The sequence below is a fragment of the Hypanus sabinus genome, chromosome 16 (genome assembly GCF_030144855.1).
Source record: "Hypanus sabinus isolate sHypSab1 chromosome 16, sHypSab1.hap1, whole genome shotgun sequence".
Lineage (NCBI taxonomy): Eukaryota > Metazoa > Chordata > Chondrichthyes > Myliobatiformes > Dasyatidae > Hypanus > Hypanus sabinus.
This window is the reverse complement of record NC_082721.1, coordinates 19,532,400-19,555,502: the sequence shown is the minus strand read 5'-3', so window position 1 is coordinate 19,555,502 and position 23,103 is coordinate 19,532,400. Positions and strand designations below refer to the sequence as shown.

The 23,103-nt window shown below is 42.5% G+C and overlaps 1 long non-coding RNA gene across 1 annotated transcript in view; it reads right to left on the bottom strand.

Moving 5' to 3' along the window:
* Positions 1 to 1,156: 1,156 nt before the first annotated feature.
* Positions 1,157 to 23,103, bottom strand: part of LOC132405791 (uncharacterized) — a 52,681-nt gene continuing 30,734 nt past the window's right edge. Inside the window, exons 2-3 of the long non-coding RNA XR_009515969.1 lie at positions 4,527 to 4,756; positions 1,157 to 3,668 (exon numbers count right to left, since the gene is read on the bottom strand). This is a non-coding gene — a long non-coding RNA (uncharacterized LOC132405791). The remainder of the gene's footprint in view (positions 3,669 to 4,526; positions 4,757 to 23,103) is intronic.

Below are 23,103 nucleotides of genomic sequence, written 5' to 3'. Positions count from 1 at the left end.
GTCGTCAAGGAGAAGGAGGTGTTGTTGAGTGCTGAATATTGTTTTTTGTTATATGACATGCCAACACACCATTTCAAATTCCCAGTAGAGGTTGGCCACCTATTTTCCAGAAGCTGATGGTTCGGCACCTTTTTAAATTATGAGGCCAAATATCGCTCAGTTTTTATGAAACGTCCATTAGATGACGTGAATACTGGCAATTCTGTACAGATTTTTATTAAAGAATTTAACATGAAGCACATCCTTTGGTTCACTGCCCGAGGGTTGGAGAGGGTAGAACCCAAGGAATAGCTGGCGTAAGTTGTGGCCTGCCTTGATGTTTGATAATGTGCCTGAAGAAAAGCTTAACGATGATCTTACAGGATTTTGTGCACCAAAAGGTAGTTGTTCAGAATTTGCTTGTGTATGCAAAAAGTATTACAGGACCTGCTTTCAAAGATGTAGCAAGTAGTCTTAATGAAGAAAACCTATGTGAGTGGATGATTGTCAATGATGAAACATTTGTTGTGCATTTATAGACAGTGTTCTGAAAGCTGATAAGAACACTGCAAGTGATGAAGATGGCAGTGATAATGATGAAAAGGAAGAAACTGAAAGATTTATTATTGACAAGTTAAATAAGTTGTTGGGTGTTTTAATCAAAAGGTTAGAGAAATGTACTTCATGACGGAACAAGAGCTAATGAATTTTTATTTAAGATGCAAGAAAAATTACACAGGGAGAGATCAAAACACATGAAACAACTTCGCTTGGATGAAATGTTTAAAAAGATTACCAAGAAGCAACATTCTTTGTAAGCACAGTAATTAATAAATTTACATTTAATTTGTGTTTAATTAATAATCCTTCTTCACTTTCTACAGTCCATTTTTGCTGTTATTATTGTGTGACCTTGTTTAATTCAGCAAAAACGTTAATCCGGCAGGGCTTAGGAAACGAAGGTGTCGGAAAATTGGTGGTCAACTTGTATTTGTAAATATATGTAGTGAATAAAGTTGATTTTTGATCCTTTACATGAAATTTGTTGTTTTGCAGAAGCATTGAAGCGCACAGACATAAAATTACTAGGAATTCTATAATATAAAAATAAGACCATTAAACAAAGAGCAAAAAAAAGGAATAATGAGGTCCTGTTTATGGGTTCATGGATGAAAGTTTTATTATCGAAGTACATATATGTCACTATATACAATCTGAGGTTCATATTCTTGTGGGCATACTTAACAAGTCAACTGAATAATTACTATAACAGAATCAAAGAATGACTGCCACTTCTGATCTGATAGCAGAGGAAAAGCAGCTATTTCTAAATCATTGAGTGTGTGTTTTCTGGCTCCTGTACCTTGTCATAAAGATAGTAACAAGAAGAGGACATGCCCTGGATAAGTTCATGTGGTGATGAGGTAAGACACTGAGGGGTGAAGATGTTGGTGGGGAGAAGGAGATTAGAAACATCCGTTCTGGATTAATCTATACTGGAAAGAAATACCAGGACATTATCAAAGCCAGCTGGGCTCTTTCAACTCACATCCACGAAATTTGAATTATTGAAGCAATAAACAATAACATCAATTTTGATCCTAAAATCTATAAAACAGAAACAATATAGAATAATGGGCCTCAGAGGGACCTCTTTCTTCAGGTTGTGCATTTCTTTATAAAATGTGGTACTATTTAAATTTATTAGCATTTGTAGGAGGTATGTATTCTACATTTGAGCCTAATTAACAATATAAATCTCGGAGTTACACAAGATTTGGTATGTTCGAATTACACAACTGATTGGCAAAAACATGTAATAAGTTAGCCCCACAAATTCTGATGTACGAAGATTAACCTGTGTAGGAAAGGTTTATCACAGCCGGAATAAGGTAAAATGGTGATTGCTTAATGTATTTCATTGTGAAGGTCAAGAATGGATATTCTATTCCCCACCCTCAACTGGTGACTGATGACATGCCCAGCAGCCCTAGGACAACTACAGCACCTGAGGCAAAGGCATTCATTAAACAGCTAAAATGTGGCAAATTAGCAAGTTGGGACCTTGAAAGATTGCAGAGGTTTTATTAAGCTATATATCAGACACGCCAGCACTTGGTTGAGACAGCACAGTGCCAAGTAAAAGCCAAAGATCTCGGTCTCCTACCAGGGAAATGTGATTCTTCATCTAGTGGTGAACGGCAGAGGAAGTCAATTGACACAATACATTTACAGTGGAATTCTTCTGTAAGGAATTACACCTTTCGGTGACCTCAAGCTAAACAGGAAACAGACATCTCCCGACAAAGAAGGAAGCTGGATGGCCATTCCATTTGTGACAGATCTCATTGGACCGTACAGAATATTGAAAGGATTAGATAGGGTGAATGTGGAGAGGATCTTTCCATTAGTGGAAGAGTTGAGGACCAGGGGACACAGCCTCAGAATAGAAAGACATTCCTTTAAAACAGCAATGAGGAGTAATTTCTTCATTGGGGGGTGGTGAAGCTGTGAAATTCATCACTACAGATAGCTGTAAAAACCAAGTCTTTGGGTATATTTAAAGTGGAGACAGATTGATTCCTGATTAGTAAGGGCATTGCTCTCTATTTTTTTAAGCTCCGTGGACCTATCTAAGGGGCTCTTAAAAGACCCTGTTGTATCTACTTCCACCACCAACACCAGCCGTGCATTTCATGCAGCCACCACTCTCTGTGTGAAAAAACTTACCCCTGATGTCCCCTCAGTATCTACTTCCAAGCACCTTAAAACTATACCCCCTTGTGTTAGCCATTTCAGCCCTGGGAAACAGCCTCCGGCTATCTACACGATCAATGCCCCTCATCATCTTATACATGAAGCCTCTGAAACTAAATAAACAACAAACTTAACAAAATAATGCCTGACTATACCCAAAATATGACATATTTTATTTCTTTATATGTGACATATATTCCATTTGTTCTACAGCCCTTCAAAAACTAGAAATTCTTCAATGCAAAAAATATGCTCATAGGGCAGAACTGTGTGGGCACCACAGAAAATGGTGGCAACATGGAGGAAGGTTATTTGGTCTATATTGGCTCTACATAAGAGCAACCCAGCTGGTCCCACTTTCCTGGTCTCCATTTTTACCCTTCTTTCCAGCATATATTCAGCTCCTCTTTGATGGTTACACTTGAATCTGCCTCCACTATTATACCTAGGAGAGTTCCAGACCATAATAACTTTCTGTGTAAAGAGATTACTCCCCTGCAGTTTGGATCAAGGTTACCAGAAGTTATATTTAAGCATGAATGATTTATGGTGAGCCTGAGTAATCTTGGACCATGTGCACAAACAGTAATCTCACAGAAAACACTTTGGGGGCCAAGAAGTTCCACAGAAGAATAGATTAGTCTCTGTAATCTCCTGACATAGATTTAGCCCCTCAAAATCTCATCTCCTAAACCAGAGGAGCTGTCTGACAGATCTCAATGGAACTGTGATGTGGGATGAAAGTATGTCTTGGACATTGGCATTTAATAGGCGCAAGAGCATGGGGCACCACTTGTTTCCACCTCCTGTGCACTCTGTTCCATTTCTTTCACGCATTGGTGATCAGACATGAATCTCTCCTTCAATGTAGTAATTATTGATGTGCTGAGCAACGAGTCACGAAGGGGCCCAAAAGCACTTCCTCAATTTGTCTGAAGAGATAGAAACAATCATGATAACCATACTTTGTAATTGAAGTGTAACATTGGATGGTGAGATTATTACAAAAGTCAATGACCCAGTCATATCTGAACATGTGACAAGGGGACAGAAATCTCTGTCTTAGGATCAAGAGCATCTGGATTTTAAGCTCCATTCAACCTGATCTGAAAGTGAATAGATGAAAGGCTTCAGCCAGTCAATTTTATGCATTGAGCTAACAGATTTGCTCGCCCACACAGGCTCAAAACCTGGTTAAACAGCTGCATCACTAGCTATTACCAGATTACGTTTCAGATCAGAAGATTGACTCGCATAACTAGCAAGAGCACGTATAAAGAACAGGAGCCATAGTCCTGTCCTTATCTATCAGCAGCAGATACACTGAGTCAGGCGGCTATGAATGATTAGAGAATCAAAGGAGAGGAACATTCAAGCTGCTACACCCAAGGGACATTGCAGGGTGATCAGCACCAGCGATAACATCAGGTTAACATTTGAAATGCCACCCTTTCTAGAGGCAGAGGCAAGCTTGACCACCTATAGCAGACCAATGATTCATATAATTCCATTTGAATCCTTATTCCCAAACATTTTCTCTTCATCTGTCGTGGGCTGGGTTGAGCAGGCCCCAAAAGGCACAGACTATTGAGTGTCCAGGAGGTGTGGTAACCAGTGTACAAGGACAACAAAGTAGCTTAAGCATAATTTTTTAACATAAAAGACAAAGCACAAATGAACCACACAAAATACTACGTGATAAGTTACAACAATTTCCACAAAGGTTTCTGGGCTCACGAGTTTTAATCTCCACTTGATTGTTGCTGTCATTGACAGACAGACAGACATACCTTATTGATCCCGAGGGAAATTGGGTTTCGTTACAGCTGCACCAACCATGAATAGTGTAGAAATAGGGGGACTTGATTGCTGCTGTTTCTGGAGAAGCTCTGAATTCTGACTCGGTAAATCACTCTGGGTCTGGATAAATCGCAATTCCTCAGTCTAGGTCAGGGGTCAGCAACCCGCTGCTCCACAGCCGCATGTGGCTCTTTCATCTCTGTGCTGTGGCTCCCTGTGGCTTTGGAAAATAAATGTTGAGTATTTAATTAAAATGTATTTTATGTTAGTTTGTTAGTTTTTGAAATGTAATTCTAAATTTGAAGATTATGGTGATCTTGTACAATCTAAATAAAAAGTGTTTTTTGTCGCTATTAATATACATCACCACTGCCAAAGCCTGACACCCGCCAGTGCGCGATTTCTTTAATTTTTCGATCCAAGGTAGGCTGAACACAGCTCTTCAGGGGAAAGGACGCATAGCCCTGCACATGTTGGAGGATGTTTTGGCATTCGAGCGCAAGTTGCCAGAGATTTACAGAAAGGCACATTGTCTCACTTCCCCAATTTGAGAGAGTTCAAACAAGCTCACGACATGATAAATTTGGAGTATTTACATTCTGCAATCACCGCAATGTAAACATCATTTGGGAAACGCTTCTGTGAGCTCAGAGAGGAAAAAACACATTATCCTTCCCGGTCACTCCCCTAAGCATCGATCCATCCCTGCTGAATACGACTGCATTGGCAGGTGTGAGTCAACCTGATCTTGAGATGGAACTGGCCGACATAGCCGACAAAGACATCTGGGTGTCCAAGTTCAGACGCTTGACAGCAGGCCTTGAAGATGTTGCCCGTCAGAAGGCCGTTCTTGCTCAGAATCACAAATGGAGTGATATTGAAAACCTCCCCAAACCGGACAAACTTGTGTTCAAAACATGGAATGCTATCCCCAACATTTATGTAAACATTAAGAAGTATGCGCTTGGAGTCCTGTCGATCTTTGGATCCACATATGTATGTGAGCAGGTGTTCTCCAACATGAACTTTATTAAAAACAAACATCGCGCACGCCTCACGGATGACAGCTTGCGATCCTGTGTAAAGATGAAGGTGACGTCATACAGCCCTGATGTGCAGACGCTGTGCGCTGAGGTCCAGGAGTAGAAATCCCATTAACCATGTATGATAAATATTTTAATTGCCTATTATTTTACGTATATTCATATTTTTTCATTGTTCAGTGAAATAGTCCTTTTATTTTTCAGGTTGACAGCTGGCTGACGTTATTTTTGGTTTGCTGCTGGCGGACAAATTAAGTTCGGTGTTTTTCATAAATACAAGAAGGACTCAAATAGACGTTGAGTATTTTACTTAAAAGTAACCTTCAACCCAACGTCTTTTTTTTCGGAGTTCAAAATGTTTTTGTTGCATGCAGAAATGTAATTTCGTTTTCTCTGCAGGAGTTCATCGATTTCATAAATGCAACACATTATAGTTTGTTTATACATTGCATAAAGGCAAAAAAAAACATTGTATGCAGTGTTATTTCATTTTAAATGTCAAACGGGTTTTGTGGCTCCCAGTGTTTTCTTTTCTGTGGGAAACGGGTCCAAATGGCTCTTTCAGTGCTAAAGGTTGCCGACCCCTGGTCTAGGTGAAGTCCCAGTTCCTCAACAAGTCCACAAGCAGAGACAGATAAACACTTTGGTCTTTTCTCTCGTGCTACAGGTGCCTTGAGGCCAGGAAAGAATCCAGCTGCTGTTAGCAAACACTTATCGAACCTACAGTGTTTAACTTGTGCAGGCACCTTACATGCTGCGCGCTCATAAAGTGTTAAAAGTGTGATTTGGAATTGCTCGGATCTTCTTCTAATACTTTCACAAAATTCAATACACCACAACACACCATCCTGTTTGTAACGTGTTAGAACTGAATTCCAGACATTTCTACTGCTCTTGATGATTTTAAAAGTAATTCCTGAACTTTTTGATAATTTCTAACAACCATAACCAGGGCAACATGGTAGCATAATGCAATTACAGCATCAGTGACCCAGGTTCACCTCCATCATTATCTGCAAGGTATCTGCATGCTCTCCCTGTAACTGTGTCGGATTCCTTTGGGTGCTCCGCTTTCCTTCCACGTTCCAAAAATGTATAGATTAGTAAGTTAGCTGGTCTCATGGACGTGATTGAGCTTGTCAGGCCAGAAGGGCCTATTACTGTGCTGTTTCTCTAAATAAAATAAAATTTAACAAACATCCTCCATCCATTCTTGTTCCACAATTGATAAATTAAGCTCTCAGTATTTTCTCTGCGTCCATGCTGAGATTGAAGCTAATCACTGTCAAGTTGCTATTCCAAAATCCTTTTCTTTTTAACCAGCGCAGTAAAAGTATTGAATTCTTAAACTCCCTAGTCTCCCTTTCCTTCTGCATCCTTTGAGCTTCTGGCATGATATCAATTAGTTACCACTTGTTCTAACACAGTGTCATGGAGGCAGTATTTTTATGTTACTAGAGTGGAGAAAGAAAGGAAGTTCAAAGTTCAAAGAAAATGTATTATCCAAGTACGTACATACTACCCTGAGATTCATTTTCTTGTGGGCATTCTCAGTCGATACAGAGGAACACAATAGGATCAATGAAAAACGGCACACAAACAAAAAACAGACAAACAATTAATGTGCAGAAGAAGACAAACTGTGCAATGACAAACAAAAATAAATAATAGTAATAATAATAAATGTAACTCAATCTGATTACGTACGCAGCACAGTCAAGTGACAAACATCATTCACCAGAATCTTGCTTTACAATATAAACTCTTAAAAGACACCATGCCTTACCATAAATACAAGCCTGATCCAGTTTTAAAGTCAGGGTTGTACAAATTCTATTATAACCAATCGATTATTGCGGATAGGGTAATCCATAATAACCGTCCAGATATAATATCACAAGATAAACAAGCAAGAGCAGCTTGATTAGTAGATATCGCCATTCCAAATACACAAAACTTACAGAAATCAATAAGTGAAAATCACCAGAAATTAAAAGAGGAAATTGAAAGACTGTGGAGTATGAACAAGGTATACATTGTCCCAATAGTAACATCTACAACTGGCGTCCTCTCAAATGTACTACGTAAAGCATTAAACAACTAGTAATACTTCTGTAAATCTTCCGAAAGCCACGATACAAAACACCACTAGAGTAGTCTGAAAGTTCCTAGCAATTGAGAAATGAGTGTGCTTGGCTGTGTCTGTATCTCAGGTTTTACCAGCTTGAGCTGTGGAAAAATAAAAATAATAATAATTATAAACGAGTAATAAATAATATTAAGAACATGAATTGTAGAGTCCTTGAAAAGTGAGTCCATAGGTTATACAATCCATTCAGTGTTGAGGTGAGCGAAGTTAGACACACTGGTTCAGGAGCCTGATGGCTGAAGGGTAATAATTGTCCCTGAACCTGGTGGTGTACCTCCTTCCTGATGGCAGCAGTGAAAAGCCTGGATAGTGGGGGTCCTTGATGCTGTTTTCTTGTGGTAGTGTGTTCTTTCATATTAATGAAGGCCAGCCTGAAGTTAGAGGAGTGAAGTTACAGGCTGGAATAAATAACTGCAGTTTTTATTCATATGGTGGAATTCTAAAAAGAACCAGGACAAGAAAGTTGAATTTAATAGTCCAGGAGGACTATAACTTTGTTGTGATTTGGAGACTTGCAAGCTTCAGTGACCTGGAGAGCTATGTTGGCAGGAGTCAGGGCCTTGTGCTTTGTAAGGTCACCCATGCCAAACAGGTCAAAGGGTAGAGGTCAGACTAAGAGTGGTCCACCAGACCTACAGGTTCAGGGGTTCAGCTCAGGGCCAACAACCCCGACTGGTCAAAAAAAAATTGTTACAGAAACAGCACTGAAGCATCCTGCTACAGACAGATATAGATGGAGGACCTTTATTGCTGCCCTAAGCGCCAATGCCGTAATGGGCAGTAATTAATTACAGCTTCATTTAAAGGTGTTGATTAGAAACACCCTACTTAAAGCCACCTTTCTGTTGCAAGCCATTGAAAGGCGACTTACTTTGGAGATTTTTTCTGAGTTTTTTTCTGCATATGCAAAAGTCCATGTATGCACAGGTCCAATGAAACACTTACAACAGATTCACAGGTACATGGCATTAGAAGCAACATTAAACCTAAATTATACAACAATATATGGTGCTATTACAGTTTAGGGCATCGGAGTTCAGAGTTCAATTCCGGCATCCTGTGTGTGCATGGATTTCCTCCGGGTGCTCCAGTTTCCTCACACTGTCCAAAGACGTACCGGTTACTAACCAGTTAGTAACTGGTCATTGTAAATTTCCCTGTGATTAGGCTAGGATTAAATAGGTGGGTTGTTGGGCTGTGCAGCTTGTTGGGCTGGAAGGGCCTGCCCTGTACTGTATCTCTAAATAAACAAACAACGAATAAACAAGTATGGAAGAAATTTCACAATCAGCAAAAAAAGAGAGAACAAAAACAAAAGAAAATGCGCAAATGAAAGGTTACACCAAGTCAAATAAAACAGCTAGATTTTAAAATCGTCATGACTGATTGGCACAATAAAGTAAATTGGACAGAATAAAATAAATTGTGACTTGGACATTGGGAAATATAATCAGTTCACAGTCAATTGGTTCTTTGACATCAGGTAAACAGAATATTGACAGAGGCAAATGCATGTTATATTGCTTATATTGAATTTGTTAACACGTATTAAAGATCAACAATTCAATAAACCTATCACAGATTTGTGACCTTTGATAAACTCTGAACATTAATTATATGAACAATGTGCTATACTAACAGCTTGGGCTCAGCAGCTCATTGGAAACCGGTTCAAAAATCTGTAGGTAATTGTAGAGGATTTCTAGACTCCCGAGGTAGGACGCTGAATGGATTTCTTCATCCAGATGTATTTTATGATCCTTCCGCTGAGAGCTGCATTTGGGAAAGAGTGGAATGATTGAACTGGCACTGTCAGGGACACAAGGAAAACTGGTGGATAGTCAGGTGACTGATCCTGAAACAGCACAGCTCAGTAAATACACGGATATACCATAGCAAACCAATACATACACACACAGACGTGCACCTGCATACATGTACACATTCCTGCACAAACAGGAACATTATGTATGCACTTGGACACACATATGTATGTCGTGAGCAAAGAAACACACATCCAATGCGCATGGGAAAAATACATAACTACACAGACGTCATACGTGCATGCATGTGTGCACCTACTATCCTGGGATTCATTTTCTCACAGGCATTCACATTAGAACAAAGAAATATTTTAGAATCAACACAAATCTACTCAAAAAGACTGACAAACAGCCAATGTGTAAAAGAAGACAAGCTGCAAGTACGAAAGAAACTAATAATGATAATAACTAAATAAGTAAATAAATAATACTGAAAACTGAATACTGAAATAATACTGTAGAGTCCTTGAAAGTGAGTCCGTAGGTCATGGACTCGAATGGGTTCATACATAAACATGCGGATATCATGCACAAATATCATGCGTATAAAAACACACATGCAAACAAATATTATGCCCACACGCAGACATATGAAATGCACAGTCAGGCACATGCAGAAATGTCAAGAAACTTACCCTTATGGGCAGCAAAACTTTTATTAAAAATTGCAAATATTGCTTTTTTTTAACTACTTGATAACTAGTCATTAAGCATTTGTTTGGTGTATAAAGAACGCCAAGCAGTCCAGAAATTGCTTTCACTGAAGAAACATAAAAGTAATATTGTCGACTGAGAGCAAGCAAAGGTTCACAGCCGGCCATTAAATAGCAAGAGCTCCTGTTTACAAGCCCAGATGGGGTTGTTACATTTTAGTGATGCAAATTATAGAGAGTGAGATTGAGAGTCTCAAATGCCCACACACAAATTAAGAAAAACCTTATGTAGGATAAAACATTCAGTATTTCATTTTAGCTAGAATATCCCCATCTAAGAACACACTTAACTTTTCACACTTCTTTTAAGCCACAGAACATTACAATTTAAACTCCTATTGGGACTCTTTCACTGATTTATATCAGCCAGAAGGCATTGTGTACTGATTTACACATACATATAGAGGAGGTTTATGGTCGTGAAGAGTTTTCACAAAGTCTTCAATTTTCTTTCAGTCTCTGCTCTGTTATAAATATTCATTGTGGAATTGTTTTCTTTTCCACTCTTCAGTTCATTGTGTTTCTTCTAGTGGCCTGAAGCAATGATTTCACACTGCCTTGGGTGAGTGTTTCTGACAGGAACCAGATGTGTACGGAATTAAAATCTGTGCGTATTCAATTTATGCAAGTACAGAATCCCCCCAGCACAGCCTATGGCATTCCTTCCATTAAAATGTTTAAGCTCTTGAATTAAACCCTATAAAGTATATTGAACGCTGTCTATAAATAAGTTACCACCCATAAAATTATCAACCCTTAAATCTTCCTCTGTGGTTTTTTTCTGCTAATTGCTGAGTACCTGTTTCCTTGTGGAAAATCTTTATGGCAACAATGAGGTTCAATGGGCACAAACTATATATCATTTGGAACACTAGATTCTCAAGTATTCATATTTAAGGAACTCATTTCAGGAGGAACTCAGCAGGTCAAGCAGAATCTGTGGAGGCAAAGGTCAGATCGATGTATCGGGCTGATACTCAGCTTACGCCTCCCATATCATAACAAATCACGCAAATTTACAATAAGGAGATTTCTACAGAGTACCGTGAAGAGCATTACGAAGAAGACATGTCAGTGGCTCAACTTCATTAGGAGCTTGGAGAGATTTGGTATACCGTCAATGTCTCTAGCAAATTGCTACAGAAGCATTCTAACTAGTTGCATCAGCGTCTGACCACTGGACAGGATGGGTAAAAACTGCGGAGGGTTGCAGTCTCAGTCAGCTCCAAAACGGGAAATGGTCTCCTGAGCATTGATGACATGTTCAAAAGGTGATGCCTCAAAGAGGTGGCATCCATTATAAAGGATCCCCACTACCCAGGGCATGCTGTCTTCTCATTACTACCATTAGAGAGGAGGTAAAGGAGCCTGAAGAAACACATTCAATATTTCAGGAACAGCCTTCTCCCCTATGCCATCAGATTTATGAACAGACAATGAGCCCATGTTTGTTCACTAGTTTGCTCTCTTTTTACACTAATTATAGTATTTAATTTTTTATATATTATTTGTAATTTATAGTATATATGTATGCATTGCACTGAACTATTACCACAAAACAATTAATTTAATGACATATGTCAATGATAATAAACCTGATTCTGATAAGAAAAAAGGTCATTCAACTCATTGTGTCCACATTAACCAAGAGTTAAATTCATCTTAATTCTACTTCTTGGTTTTCAGTCTATGGTGCAGGTAGTTATAGTTCTTCAAGTGTTCATCCTCATACACTTTAATAGCAGTTTCTGTCTCTTATCATCAACCAAGGCAGTGAGTTCTTAGTCCCCTTGATTTATTGAGTAAAATAACTTCTTCTCAACTCCATTCTGATTTTTTAGCCATTTAATTTGAATTTATGCCCCTCTAGATCTTGGCCTCTCAGCTAAGCACTGCTGAGCTGAATGGCTAGACTCTTTTAATTTTGCGTTTTATATACTGTGTCTTTCATTCTTTTTTCTTGCTGCCGTTTGTGTGAGTTTTCCTGTGCATGGGGTAGGGGTTGGTGTTTTTCTTTGAATGGGTTCTGGGGTTTTTGTTGTTTCGTAGCTTGTTGTGGGGAAGGCAAATCTCAGGGTTGTACACTGCCTACGTACTTCGATAATAAATGTACGTTTTAATCTTTGAGAAAATAGAATTAGTTTGTTCAAAGACGGATTAAAGGTTAGCTTATTTATCACATGTACATCAAAACATACAGTGAAATGTGTAATTTGCACCAAACCAAATCAGCAAAGAATGTGCTGGGGGCAGCCTATAAAAACAACTACGCCTCTGGCTCTAACATAGCTTACAAACACTAATCCTAACCATATATCCTTGGAATGTGGGATGAAATCGGAGTGCCTAGAGGAAGCCCATGTGGTCATGGGGAGAATTTACAGACTCCTTATAGACAACAACCAGAAACAAACCCCAATCAGAGATAACTGGTGCTGTTTAGCAATTGCACTAACCCCTAATGCCACCCATTCCAAGCCTCTGATGATAGAAACATCTCATTTAAATCTGCCCCCGTCCCATCCTCCTCAGAAACAAAGTACATGGCTAACAGATCATGTTATTTCCTATGTTGATAGGAAATAAGTTAAATGTTGAAGGAAGGATGGTCCTCATTGGCCAGCAGAATAAACAGGGACATTGAAATAAGGTAGATAATTGGTAAGGGCATTGTGACTGTGCCGTCTCCATCAGGTGCAAACTTCTGAGAAGACCAGCTCGCAGATCTGTGGACTGCCTTTCTAACTACAAGTGACCAACCCTTACCCGTGAAGGGTCAATTCAGCTGGTGATTCCCCTACATTCAGGCTCAGCAGCCTTGATGAGTTACACACAAATGCCCCAGAGGAACACAGTGGGCTTAGCAGCGTCTATGAAAGGAAATGGAATGTCAATGTTTTGGGTCAAGACTTCTCATCTAGTCCAGATAAAGGGTTTCAACCCAAAACAATGACTGTTCATTTCCCTCCATAGATGTTATCTGGCCTGCTGAGTTCCTCCAGCTCCTTCATGTGTTGCTCTAAACCCCACCCCACCCCCCAGTATCTGCAGCCTTTTATGTCTCCTGCCTTGGTGAGCTTCTGTTTTTCAATTAGCAAGATGTCCTCACCAAAGCAGAGATCTCCCCCCAATACTGACACCTTCCTTCCCTCTTGATAAATATCAGGACTTTAAGTGCAATTAGATCAGTTCTAGCTATGATTGTTAGCATCAGGCTAGGTTGTTGGTGTAGTAGCAGGCATCAAGAAATCTTCAGGCCTCTCCAGAGTCTCTCTCATCCATAAAGTGAGTACAAGCCACTGCTAATAAGAATTGATGCTTAAAAATAGAATTAAATCCCAAGCAAACCAGAGCAACTTTTTGCTACAAACTCGTGAAGGTTTTTTGAAGCTGTATAATGCACAGGGGGTGAAGTATATAAATATTACACCGGGCCTGTGTGCCAATACAGCCAGGGATTGGCAGGACCATCCCTGGAAGAGATCAGTTACTGACATTGAAATGGAAAGAGTCAGGAAGAATAAAGAGAGATTAGCACTGCAGTGAATGTGGAATAGGTGGCATTATCATATCAGAGGAAACACAAAGTACACTGCAGATGCTGTGGTCAAATCAACATGTACAACATGCTGGGGGAACACTGCAGGTCAGGCAGCATCCGTGGAAATGAGGAGGGACGCTGCCCTACTTGCTGAGTTCCTCCAGCGTGTTGTACACGTTGATCATATTGGAGGATCTGTCCTGGGACCAACACGTAAGTGCCATCACAAAGAAGGCATGACAGTGACTCTGTTTTCTTAGGGGTTTACGCAGATTATGTATGTCAACCAGAACTTTGACAAACTTCTATAGATGCGCAGTGACTGGTTGTATCACAGCCTGGTATGGAAACACCATGCCCAAGAACAGAAAAGCCTACAAAAAATGATGGATACAGCCCAGTCCATCGCAGGCAAATCCCTCAGCATCTTTCAGCACATCTACAAGGAACGCTGCCCCAAGAAAGCAGCATCCATCACCAAGCAACCCCACCATCCAAACCATGATCTCTTCTTCCTGTTGTCACCTGAAGTACGGAAGCCTTAGGTCCCATACCACCAGGTTCAGGAACATTTACTACCAACTATCAGACTCCTGAACCAGTGTGGATTACCTCACTTTTCTCAACTCTGAACTGATTCCACAACCTATGGACTAACTTTCAAGGACATTATTTATTTATTCTTTTATTTTTACCGTTTGTCTTCTTTTGTCTGTGTTTGTGAGTAGTTTTTCAATGACTCTATTGTATTTCTTCATTCTACTGTGCATGACTGCAACAAAATGAACATCAAGGTAGCATATAGTGACCTATATGTACTTTGACAATAAATTTACTTTGAACTTTGAAGTGCCACTGAAGGATTAATGAGAAGTAGCTCAGGAGACAGGCAAAAAGCTGCCTATCCTCTGATTAGAAAAGAGGATGTAACTGTCACTGGGTCATTGGAATATTTGCTAAGATACCTCTGGAGGGAATGCTCGATATGGTGACTTAAATAACCTTCTACTGAAAAACGACACAGAGCAAATGAATTAAGGAGCACAAATTCATATCTTAAGACTAATTTTCATGGAGGCAAAGAAGACTTGAAAGCTGACTCTAGAAACCTGTTTATTCAACAGAACATTAGCGCTAAAATATCCAAAAATCTATTGAATGTTGAAAGGCCTAGATAGAGTGGAAGTAGGAGGATGTTTCCAATAGTGGAACAGTCTAGGACTAGAGGGCACATCCTCAAAATACAAGGACAACTCTTTAGAACAGAGATGAGGAGGAATTTCTTCAGTGGTGAATATGTGGAATTCATTGCCACAGATGGGCATGGAGACTAAGTCATTGGGTATATTTAAAGTGGAGGTTAATAGGCTCTTGTTTAGTAAAGGCCTCAACGACTACAGGAGAAGCAGGAGAATAAAGTTAATAAGGGAAAAAAAATCAGCCATGTTTCTAGGTCTCATGATCTTATTGTCTAAATCCTTCTGGCGTGCCCATTCCCATTGACATAGCTATGTTGACTGAGTTTATCAGTAAATAAGGAAAAAGCAAAACAAATATAGTTCTCACTGAAAAGAAACAAAACTGCAGATAGTGCAATTCTGAAATAAAACAGAAAATGCCAGCATCCTTAGCAGGCCAGGTAGCACCCTTGGAAAGAGAAACAGAATTAATGTTTCAGATCAAGGGCTTTTCATCAGTCCCTCCAAAGGCCAATCAAACACAGTCATCCTGACCCACAGATACTGGATCTGGCCTTGATACAGGATGTTCACAGTGGACAAAGAAACATGTACAATGCCAGGCTGTAATAGCACCCAAAAACACCATGATATGTCAAGTCATGTTTATTGTTATGTATCAAACTGTTGGTACAGTAAAAACAAAACAACGTTCCTCCAGGACCCTGGTGCTACATGAAACAACACAAAACTACACCAGACTATGTAAGACAGCACAAGGCTATGCTAGACTACGTAAAACAACATAAAAACTGCACCAGACCACAGACACGCTCAGGACTACATAAAGTGCACAAAACAGTGCAGGGCAGTACAATAATTAATAAACAAGACAATAGGCACAGTAGAGGACAAATTACAATGTAATAATAAATTATGTAGATGTCAGTCTAGACTCTGAGTATTGAGGAGTCTAATGACACATTTTTAAAAAATATTATCAAAGTTAATTTCATTCATAAAATTTTGAAGAATAAACCATCCAATGCCTTTTCATTCCTACATTTAGAGACAATGTGTCATGTAGAGTTTAATAACTTTTCTTATAACTAAAAGCAGTGTTGCCTTTCATGTGCTCCTCTGCCTAGGGTGGTAAACTACTAAAATAATTGAGGGGCTTCCTCACCCAGCCCGGCCCCTCCCTGACCAGTAATGGAAGAACCGTATACTGTAGTTCCACCTCCCCCCCCCCACCCCCCCACCAACTCACTGATCCCTTCCGGTGGCTGCACCAAGCTTCAGTGCATCCCACATCACATTCTCCTGCAGCCGGCAGCGTTCCCCTGCGGACACCTGAAGGAGCTTGGAGATCAACACGTTATAGGCAGACTACAGGCAAAGTTTCACCAAGTTAATGGTTTTCCAGCAACACTTGATGCCCGTCTCTGGGTGTGTCCCTGGGAACAGTCCGTTGATAAGAGAGTCCTCTGTCACACAGCGACTTGGGATGAGCCGTGACACAGGCCCTTGCATCTTTCTCCACACTCTCTTCATGAACCCGCAACCAGCAAAGGGGCAAATGACCAACACATCCCTACTCGGGGATATTGGCGGTAGTAGTAATATGCACAAAATGCTGGAGGAGCTTGGGAGAGCCAGGCATCATCTATGGAGAGGAATACGTAGCTGACGAAGGGTTTTGGCCCGAAACGTTGACAGTGCTTCTCCTTATAGATGTTGCCTGGCCTTTCCACCAGCAACTTGTGTGTGGTTGTTTGAATTTCCAGCATCTGCAGATTTCCTCGGGAATACATATCTGATGTTTTGGGCCGAGGCTTCCATCAGGATTGGAAAGAAAGTGAGAAGTAGTGGGTGGGGAAGGAGTTCGATCTGGCAGGTGAAAGGCGAGGCCAGGTGAGAGGGAAGGTAGGTGGGTGGGGAGAGGAGATGAAGTGAGAAGCTGGGAGGTGATAGGTAGAAAAGGTAAATGGCTGAAAAAGAAAAATGATAGGGTAGAGGAGAGTGGACCATGGAAGTAAGGAAAGGAGGAAGGTGATAGGCAGGTGAGGGTAAGAGAAGGGGTAAGAGGGGAGCCAGAATGTGGAATGGACAAAGAGAGATGGGGAAGTGGAGAGAAAGTTCCGGAGGTTAGAGAAATCGATGTTCATGCCATCGAGTTGGAAGCTACCCAGATAGAATATGAGCTGTTGCTTCTCCAACCCGAGGGTGGCCTCATTGGACCATAAGGTTTAGCAGCAGAATTTGGACATTTGGCCCACTGAGTCTGCTCTGCTATTTCATCATGGCTGATCCAATTTTCCTCTCAGCCCCAATCTCCTGTCTTCTCCCTGTATCCCTTCATGCCCTGACCAATCAAGAATCTATCAGCCTCTACCTTAAATATACTAGGATTCCAGATTCACTACTGTCCGGCTAAAGAAATTCCTCTTCACCTCCATTCTAAAAGGACTCCCCTCTATTCTGAGGCTGCGTCCTCTGGTTTTAGACTCACCCACCATAGGAAACATCTATTCCACATCCACGCCATCAAGGCCTTTTACTATTCGATAGTTTTCAATGATGTCACCCCTCATTCTTTTGAATTCTAGTGAATACAGGCTCAAGCCATCAGACGCTCTTCATACGACAAGCTGTTCAAACCTGGAATCCTTTTCATGAACCTTCTTTGCAGCCTCTCCAGTTTCAGCACATCCTTTCTAAGATAAGGGACCCAAACCTGCTCACAATACAGTACTCCAAATGAGGCTTCACCAGTTTCAACATTACTTCCTTGCTTCTATATTCTAGACCTCTTGAAATGAATGCCAGCATTACATTTGCCTTTCTCATCACAGACTCAACCTGCAAATTAACTTTTAGGGAATCCTGCACAAGAACTCCCAAGTCGTTTGCAACTTAGTTTTTGTATTTTCTCTCCATCTAGAAAATAGTCGACCCTTTCACTTCTTCTACCAAAGTGCATGACCATACACGTCCCAACACTGTATTCCATCTGCCGTTTCTTTGCCTTTTGTCAAAGTCCTTCTGTAACCCCTCTACTTCCTCAAATCTACCTGCCCCCCACCTATCTTCATATCGGCCAGAAACCTCAAATAAGCCAACAATTCCATCATTCAAATCACTGACAGATAATATAAAAAGAATCGGTCCCAACACCGACCCCTGTGGAACATTACTACTCACTGGCAGCCAACCAGAAAAGGCTCCCTTTATTCTCACTCCTTGCCTCTTGCCAATCAGCCACTGCTTTATCCATGCTAGCATCTTGTGGTGAACTACGTGTGCCTGCCTGGACACACCCCCTGCTGACTGCTCCTATGGCTCCTCCCACAGGCCCCTGTATAAAGGCGATTCAGGTCTAATCCTCTGCCTCATTCTCCAGGATGTAATATGATGATCACTCACTGCTGGTTCCTTCTTCAATCAATAAAAGCCGATATCTCGCCTTAAGTCTCAGAGTGAGTTATTGATGGTGCATCAATTTTATTGACTGAAAGTTTTAAAACATGGAAACCGTTTTACGTCCGGAAAGGTTGGATTTGGACCCCCAAGACCCTGAAGCAGCTCTTGCTTTTGAACACTGGCTTGCATGCTTCCAATCATACTTAGCGGAGCTTCATGCGACTGACCCTGCCGTTATGTACAGAATTCTACTCTCGAGGGTCACCCCAAAAGTTTACTCCATTATCCAGGACCTGCCGACCTACGAAGGGGCACTGGACGCCCTCAAAAGACAGTACCTGCGGCCGTTTACGCAAGACATCGTTTAGCTACCCGGCAACAGCGGCCTGGAGAATCGAGTGCCGAGTTTCTCCGAGCACTACAGACACTCGTCCGAGCTTGCGACTGCAAGACGCTCACGGCAGAACAGCATGCGGAGCTGCTAGTGCGAGACGCCTTTGTGACGGGACTGAGGTCAGTGTACATGCGCCAGCGGCTGCTGGAACACTCCGATCTTACCTTACACTCGGCGATCGAGACGGCCAACGCTTTGGAAGCTGCGCTGCACTACGCCGACGCTGTCCAGTCACGTGATTCCCCGCCGGTTCCGTGGACGCTTCAGACCCCGCCACCGCCGGCTCCCGCGAGCGAAATCGCCGCTGCCAGTCGCGATTCCACGAGCTCCCCGAACCCGACCACAGCGGCAGCCCGTCAGAAGCCTGTGCTTTGTTATTTCTGTGGCCATAAAAAACACTCTCGAAAACGCTGTCCAGCGCGAGAAGCGACCTGCTCCAGCTGCGGAAAGCGGGGCCATTTCGCCAAGGTCTGTAAGTCTCAACCTCGAGCGGGGTGCAGCGCTGCGGGTGAAACGTGGGGGCCGCCATCTTGCATGCCCGGATGTGGGCGGCCATCTTTGTCGACGTCAGCATGCCCCGCCCCCGACCCTCCGATGCTTACCGGGTACCCCGGATGTGGGCGGCCATCTTTGTCGACGTCAGCATGCCCCGCCCCCGACCCTCCGATGCTTACCAGGTACCCCGACGGCTCAACTCTGGCCACTGTAACCCTCGACCAAAGCGCCCCACACCAGCTTGCAAGGTCCATGATGGACATCCAGGTGGAGGGGCACAGGACTAGATGCCTGTTTGACACGGGCAGCACTGAGAGTTTTATTCAGTGCAACGCTGTGGACTCGTGACACAGCCGGTAAGTCGGAGGATCAATTTGGCTTCTGGGTTGCATTCCGCAGACATCCGGGTGGGTTGTGTAGCGACTTTGGTGATGCAAGGCACAGAGTATCGGAACTTTGCGCTACTGGTCATGTCTAAACTGTGCGCACCTGTGCTATTGGGGCCGGACTTCCAGAGCCGTCTCGAAAGTGTGATTATGGTATATGACGGGCCCCTCCCACCACTCACTGTCAGGAATCCTCAGTTCTGCGGGCCTTCATCACTACTGACCACACACACACACAGCGACACACACATCCCATCCAGCACGACAGCTGCGCTACCGACACCACTTGCAGTCTCTCCACTCTCAAGGTCCCTCCCCCGCCGCTGTTTGCCAACCTGACCCCGACTGTAAACCGGTGCAGTGGTTGCTCAGGGAGGGGATCATTGAGCCAAGCACAAGCCCTTGGAGGGCCCAGGTGGTCGGATGGTGGCCCCACCCCCCCTCTCACGAACTCCTATTCTCTTTTCCCAGGAAGTCTGTCACTGGGACCGCTCTACCAGTTTGGCTGATGTCCCCGGGGCCAGTGCTGCTCCGGAAACATGTGAGGAGCAATAAATACTCCCCGCTGGTCGAGAGGGTTCACCTTCTGCATGCGAACCCCTAGTATGCTTACGTGGTCTTACCTGATGGGCGGGAGGATACGGCCTCCATCCGCGACCTGGCGCCCGCAGGTGCAGCAGACCACTACCCTGAACACTCTCCAGTAACTATGAACCCTGTACCCGGGGTGACACCGCGCTCACCAGGCCCTACATGGACTCCTCATGACACTTATATACCAGGTGCCTCGCACATGCATGAGCTGGAACCAGCACAACCTCCATCTCCTGTGCAATCTCCAATGCCGCCGGCGTCTGTGCAATCACAGCCGGTGCTATGTAGATCGCAGCAACAGGTTCGACCACCTGATAGACTTGACCTGTAAGAAACTTTGCCACATGGGGACTCTTTCAAACAAAGGGGGGGTGAATGTGGTGAACTACGTGTGCCTGTCTGGACACGCCCCCTGCTGACTGCTCCTGTGGCTCCTCCCACAGGCCCCTGTATAAAGGCGATTCAGGTCTAATCCTCTGCCTCATTCTCCAGGATGTAGTATGATGGTCACTCACTGCTGGTTCCTTCTTCAGTCAATAAAAGCCGATATCTCGCCTTACGTCTCAGAGTGAGTTATTGATGGTGCATCACATCTTTCCTGTAATACCATGGACTCGTAGCTTGTTAAGCAGCCTCACATGTGGCACCTTGTCAAAGGCCTTCTGAAAATCCAAGTACACAACATCAACTGATTCTCCTTTGTCTATCCTGCTTGTTATTTTTTCGAAGAATTCCAAAGATTCATCACACAAGATTTTCCCTTGAGGAAACCATGCTGACTATGGCCTATTTTATCATGTGTCTCCAAGTACCCTGAGAACACACCCTTAGTAATAGATTCCAACATCTTCCCAACCGAGGTCAGACTAACTGGCCTATAGTTTCCTTTTTTCTGCCTCTCTCCCTTCATGAAGAGTGGAATGACATTTGCAATTTTCCAGTCTTCCAAAACCATTCTAGAATCTCGTGATTCTTGAAAGATCATTACTAATGCATCCACGAACTCTTCAGGTATTTCTTTCAGAACTCTGGGGTGTACACCATTTGGTCCAGGTGACTTAACTACCTTTAAACATTTTTGTTTCCCAAGAACCTTCTCTCTAGTTATGATAACTTCACACTCTTCATGCCCCCGACACCTGGAACTTCTACCATACTGCTAGTGTCTTCCACAGTGAAGAATGTTGCAAATATTTATTCTGTGCATCTGCTATTTCGTTGTCCCCCATTACTACCTCTCCGGCATTATTTTCCAGTGGTCTCATCTCTCTTTTACACTTTATGTATCTGAAGAAACTTTTGTTATCCTCATTGTGGCAGTAGAGGAGGCCATGGACGAATATGTTAGAAGGTGAATGGGATGCAGAATTAAAGTAGTTGGCCTTGAGGAAATCTTGCATATTGTGGACAGAGCAAAGGTACTCTACAAAGCAGTCCCCCAATGTATGTCAGGTCTCACTGATGACCCTGACAAACTGAACTGGAAGGACTGTTCGGGGCTGTGAGTGGTAGTGAGGGAGAAAGTAAGAGGACAATTGTAGCTCTTGGGCCATTTGCAGGAATGCGTGCCAGGAGGGAGATTATTGGGGAGGGACAAATACACAAGGGCTTCACAGAGGGAGAGAGGGAGAGAGAGAGAGAGAGAGAGAGAGAGAGAGACAGAGAGATCCCTGCAGTAAGGAGAAAGTGGGGAGTGTGGTGTGGTGGGGAAGGTAAAGATGTATTTAGTGGTAGTGTCCCATAGAAGATGGTGGAATTTGTAGAGAAAAAGTTGCAGAGCAGTTGAAGTGATGTTCCAGGCATCCAGGAAGGAGCTGACTGGGCGGGCCCCTGTCACTGCCAGCCAAGAAAGGTCTTGGTGCTGTTGGTGATGAGGCATTCTCCCAGATGATCTGAAAAGACGGCTGAGGGAACCACCCCACTATGCCCATTGAGTCCTTCCCTTGCAGTGTCTGCAGGACCTTCCATGGTCAAAGGCGTTGGTCTGTAAGAAATTTCCATGAAGGAGAGGTAGTGTAGTAACATCCAGCTGACTGGGATGTTGTGCGGCAATGGGTCCAGACCCATCCTTCGCAACAGCTGGAACAGATGGAACCTCTGTAGGTAGTGGTACTTCGTGTTCGTGTTCTTCACACAGCCTAATGCAGCCACATCTGAATGTGGTCATCAGGGTGAGGGCCACATTGAGTGCGCATTTTCCCCTATTGTCTAGTGACTTGTGCATTGTGATTCATCTGACCCACTCTATCTTGGATCTCCAGATGTACCTGAAGACCTTGGAAACCTTGGAAATTGGAGGAGCGCGTAACAGGCCACAACTGCACCAAGTACAGCAGCCTTGAGAGCACCTCACACCTGATGACAAGTAATTGATAGGGATCATGCTCCTCCCAATCCCAGTTTCTGTTTTGCCTTTCCAGTCTGCTCCAGCTAATTCTTGTTACACACCTTGGAAACACTCTTTAAGCTTGGGTGATTTGCAATACAGGTGTTCTGATAAAACGTCTATTTTTTAAGCCGTTGTGCAGATCTTTCAATTAGATTCAAATGATATCCTCTAAACAAATCATATCAAGTGTGAATCATGAGGCATAAAATGTCTGTATGCAATAAAATGAAAATCAGAAATAGTGCTAAGTAAAAAAGGAGGCAAAACAATTGAATTTCCTGGAATTTTTATTGAAAAATTCCTTTAGCCTGCAACGTATTTCTAAGAATTGAAAAAAAAGCTATTGCCTAAATTAAGAAGCAATACTTGTAACAAAATAAACAATGATAAATTCTTCACTGATAATTAAAATCGTCTATACAATTTTGTTAACCTTCTT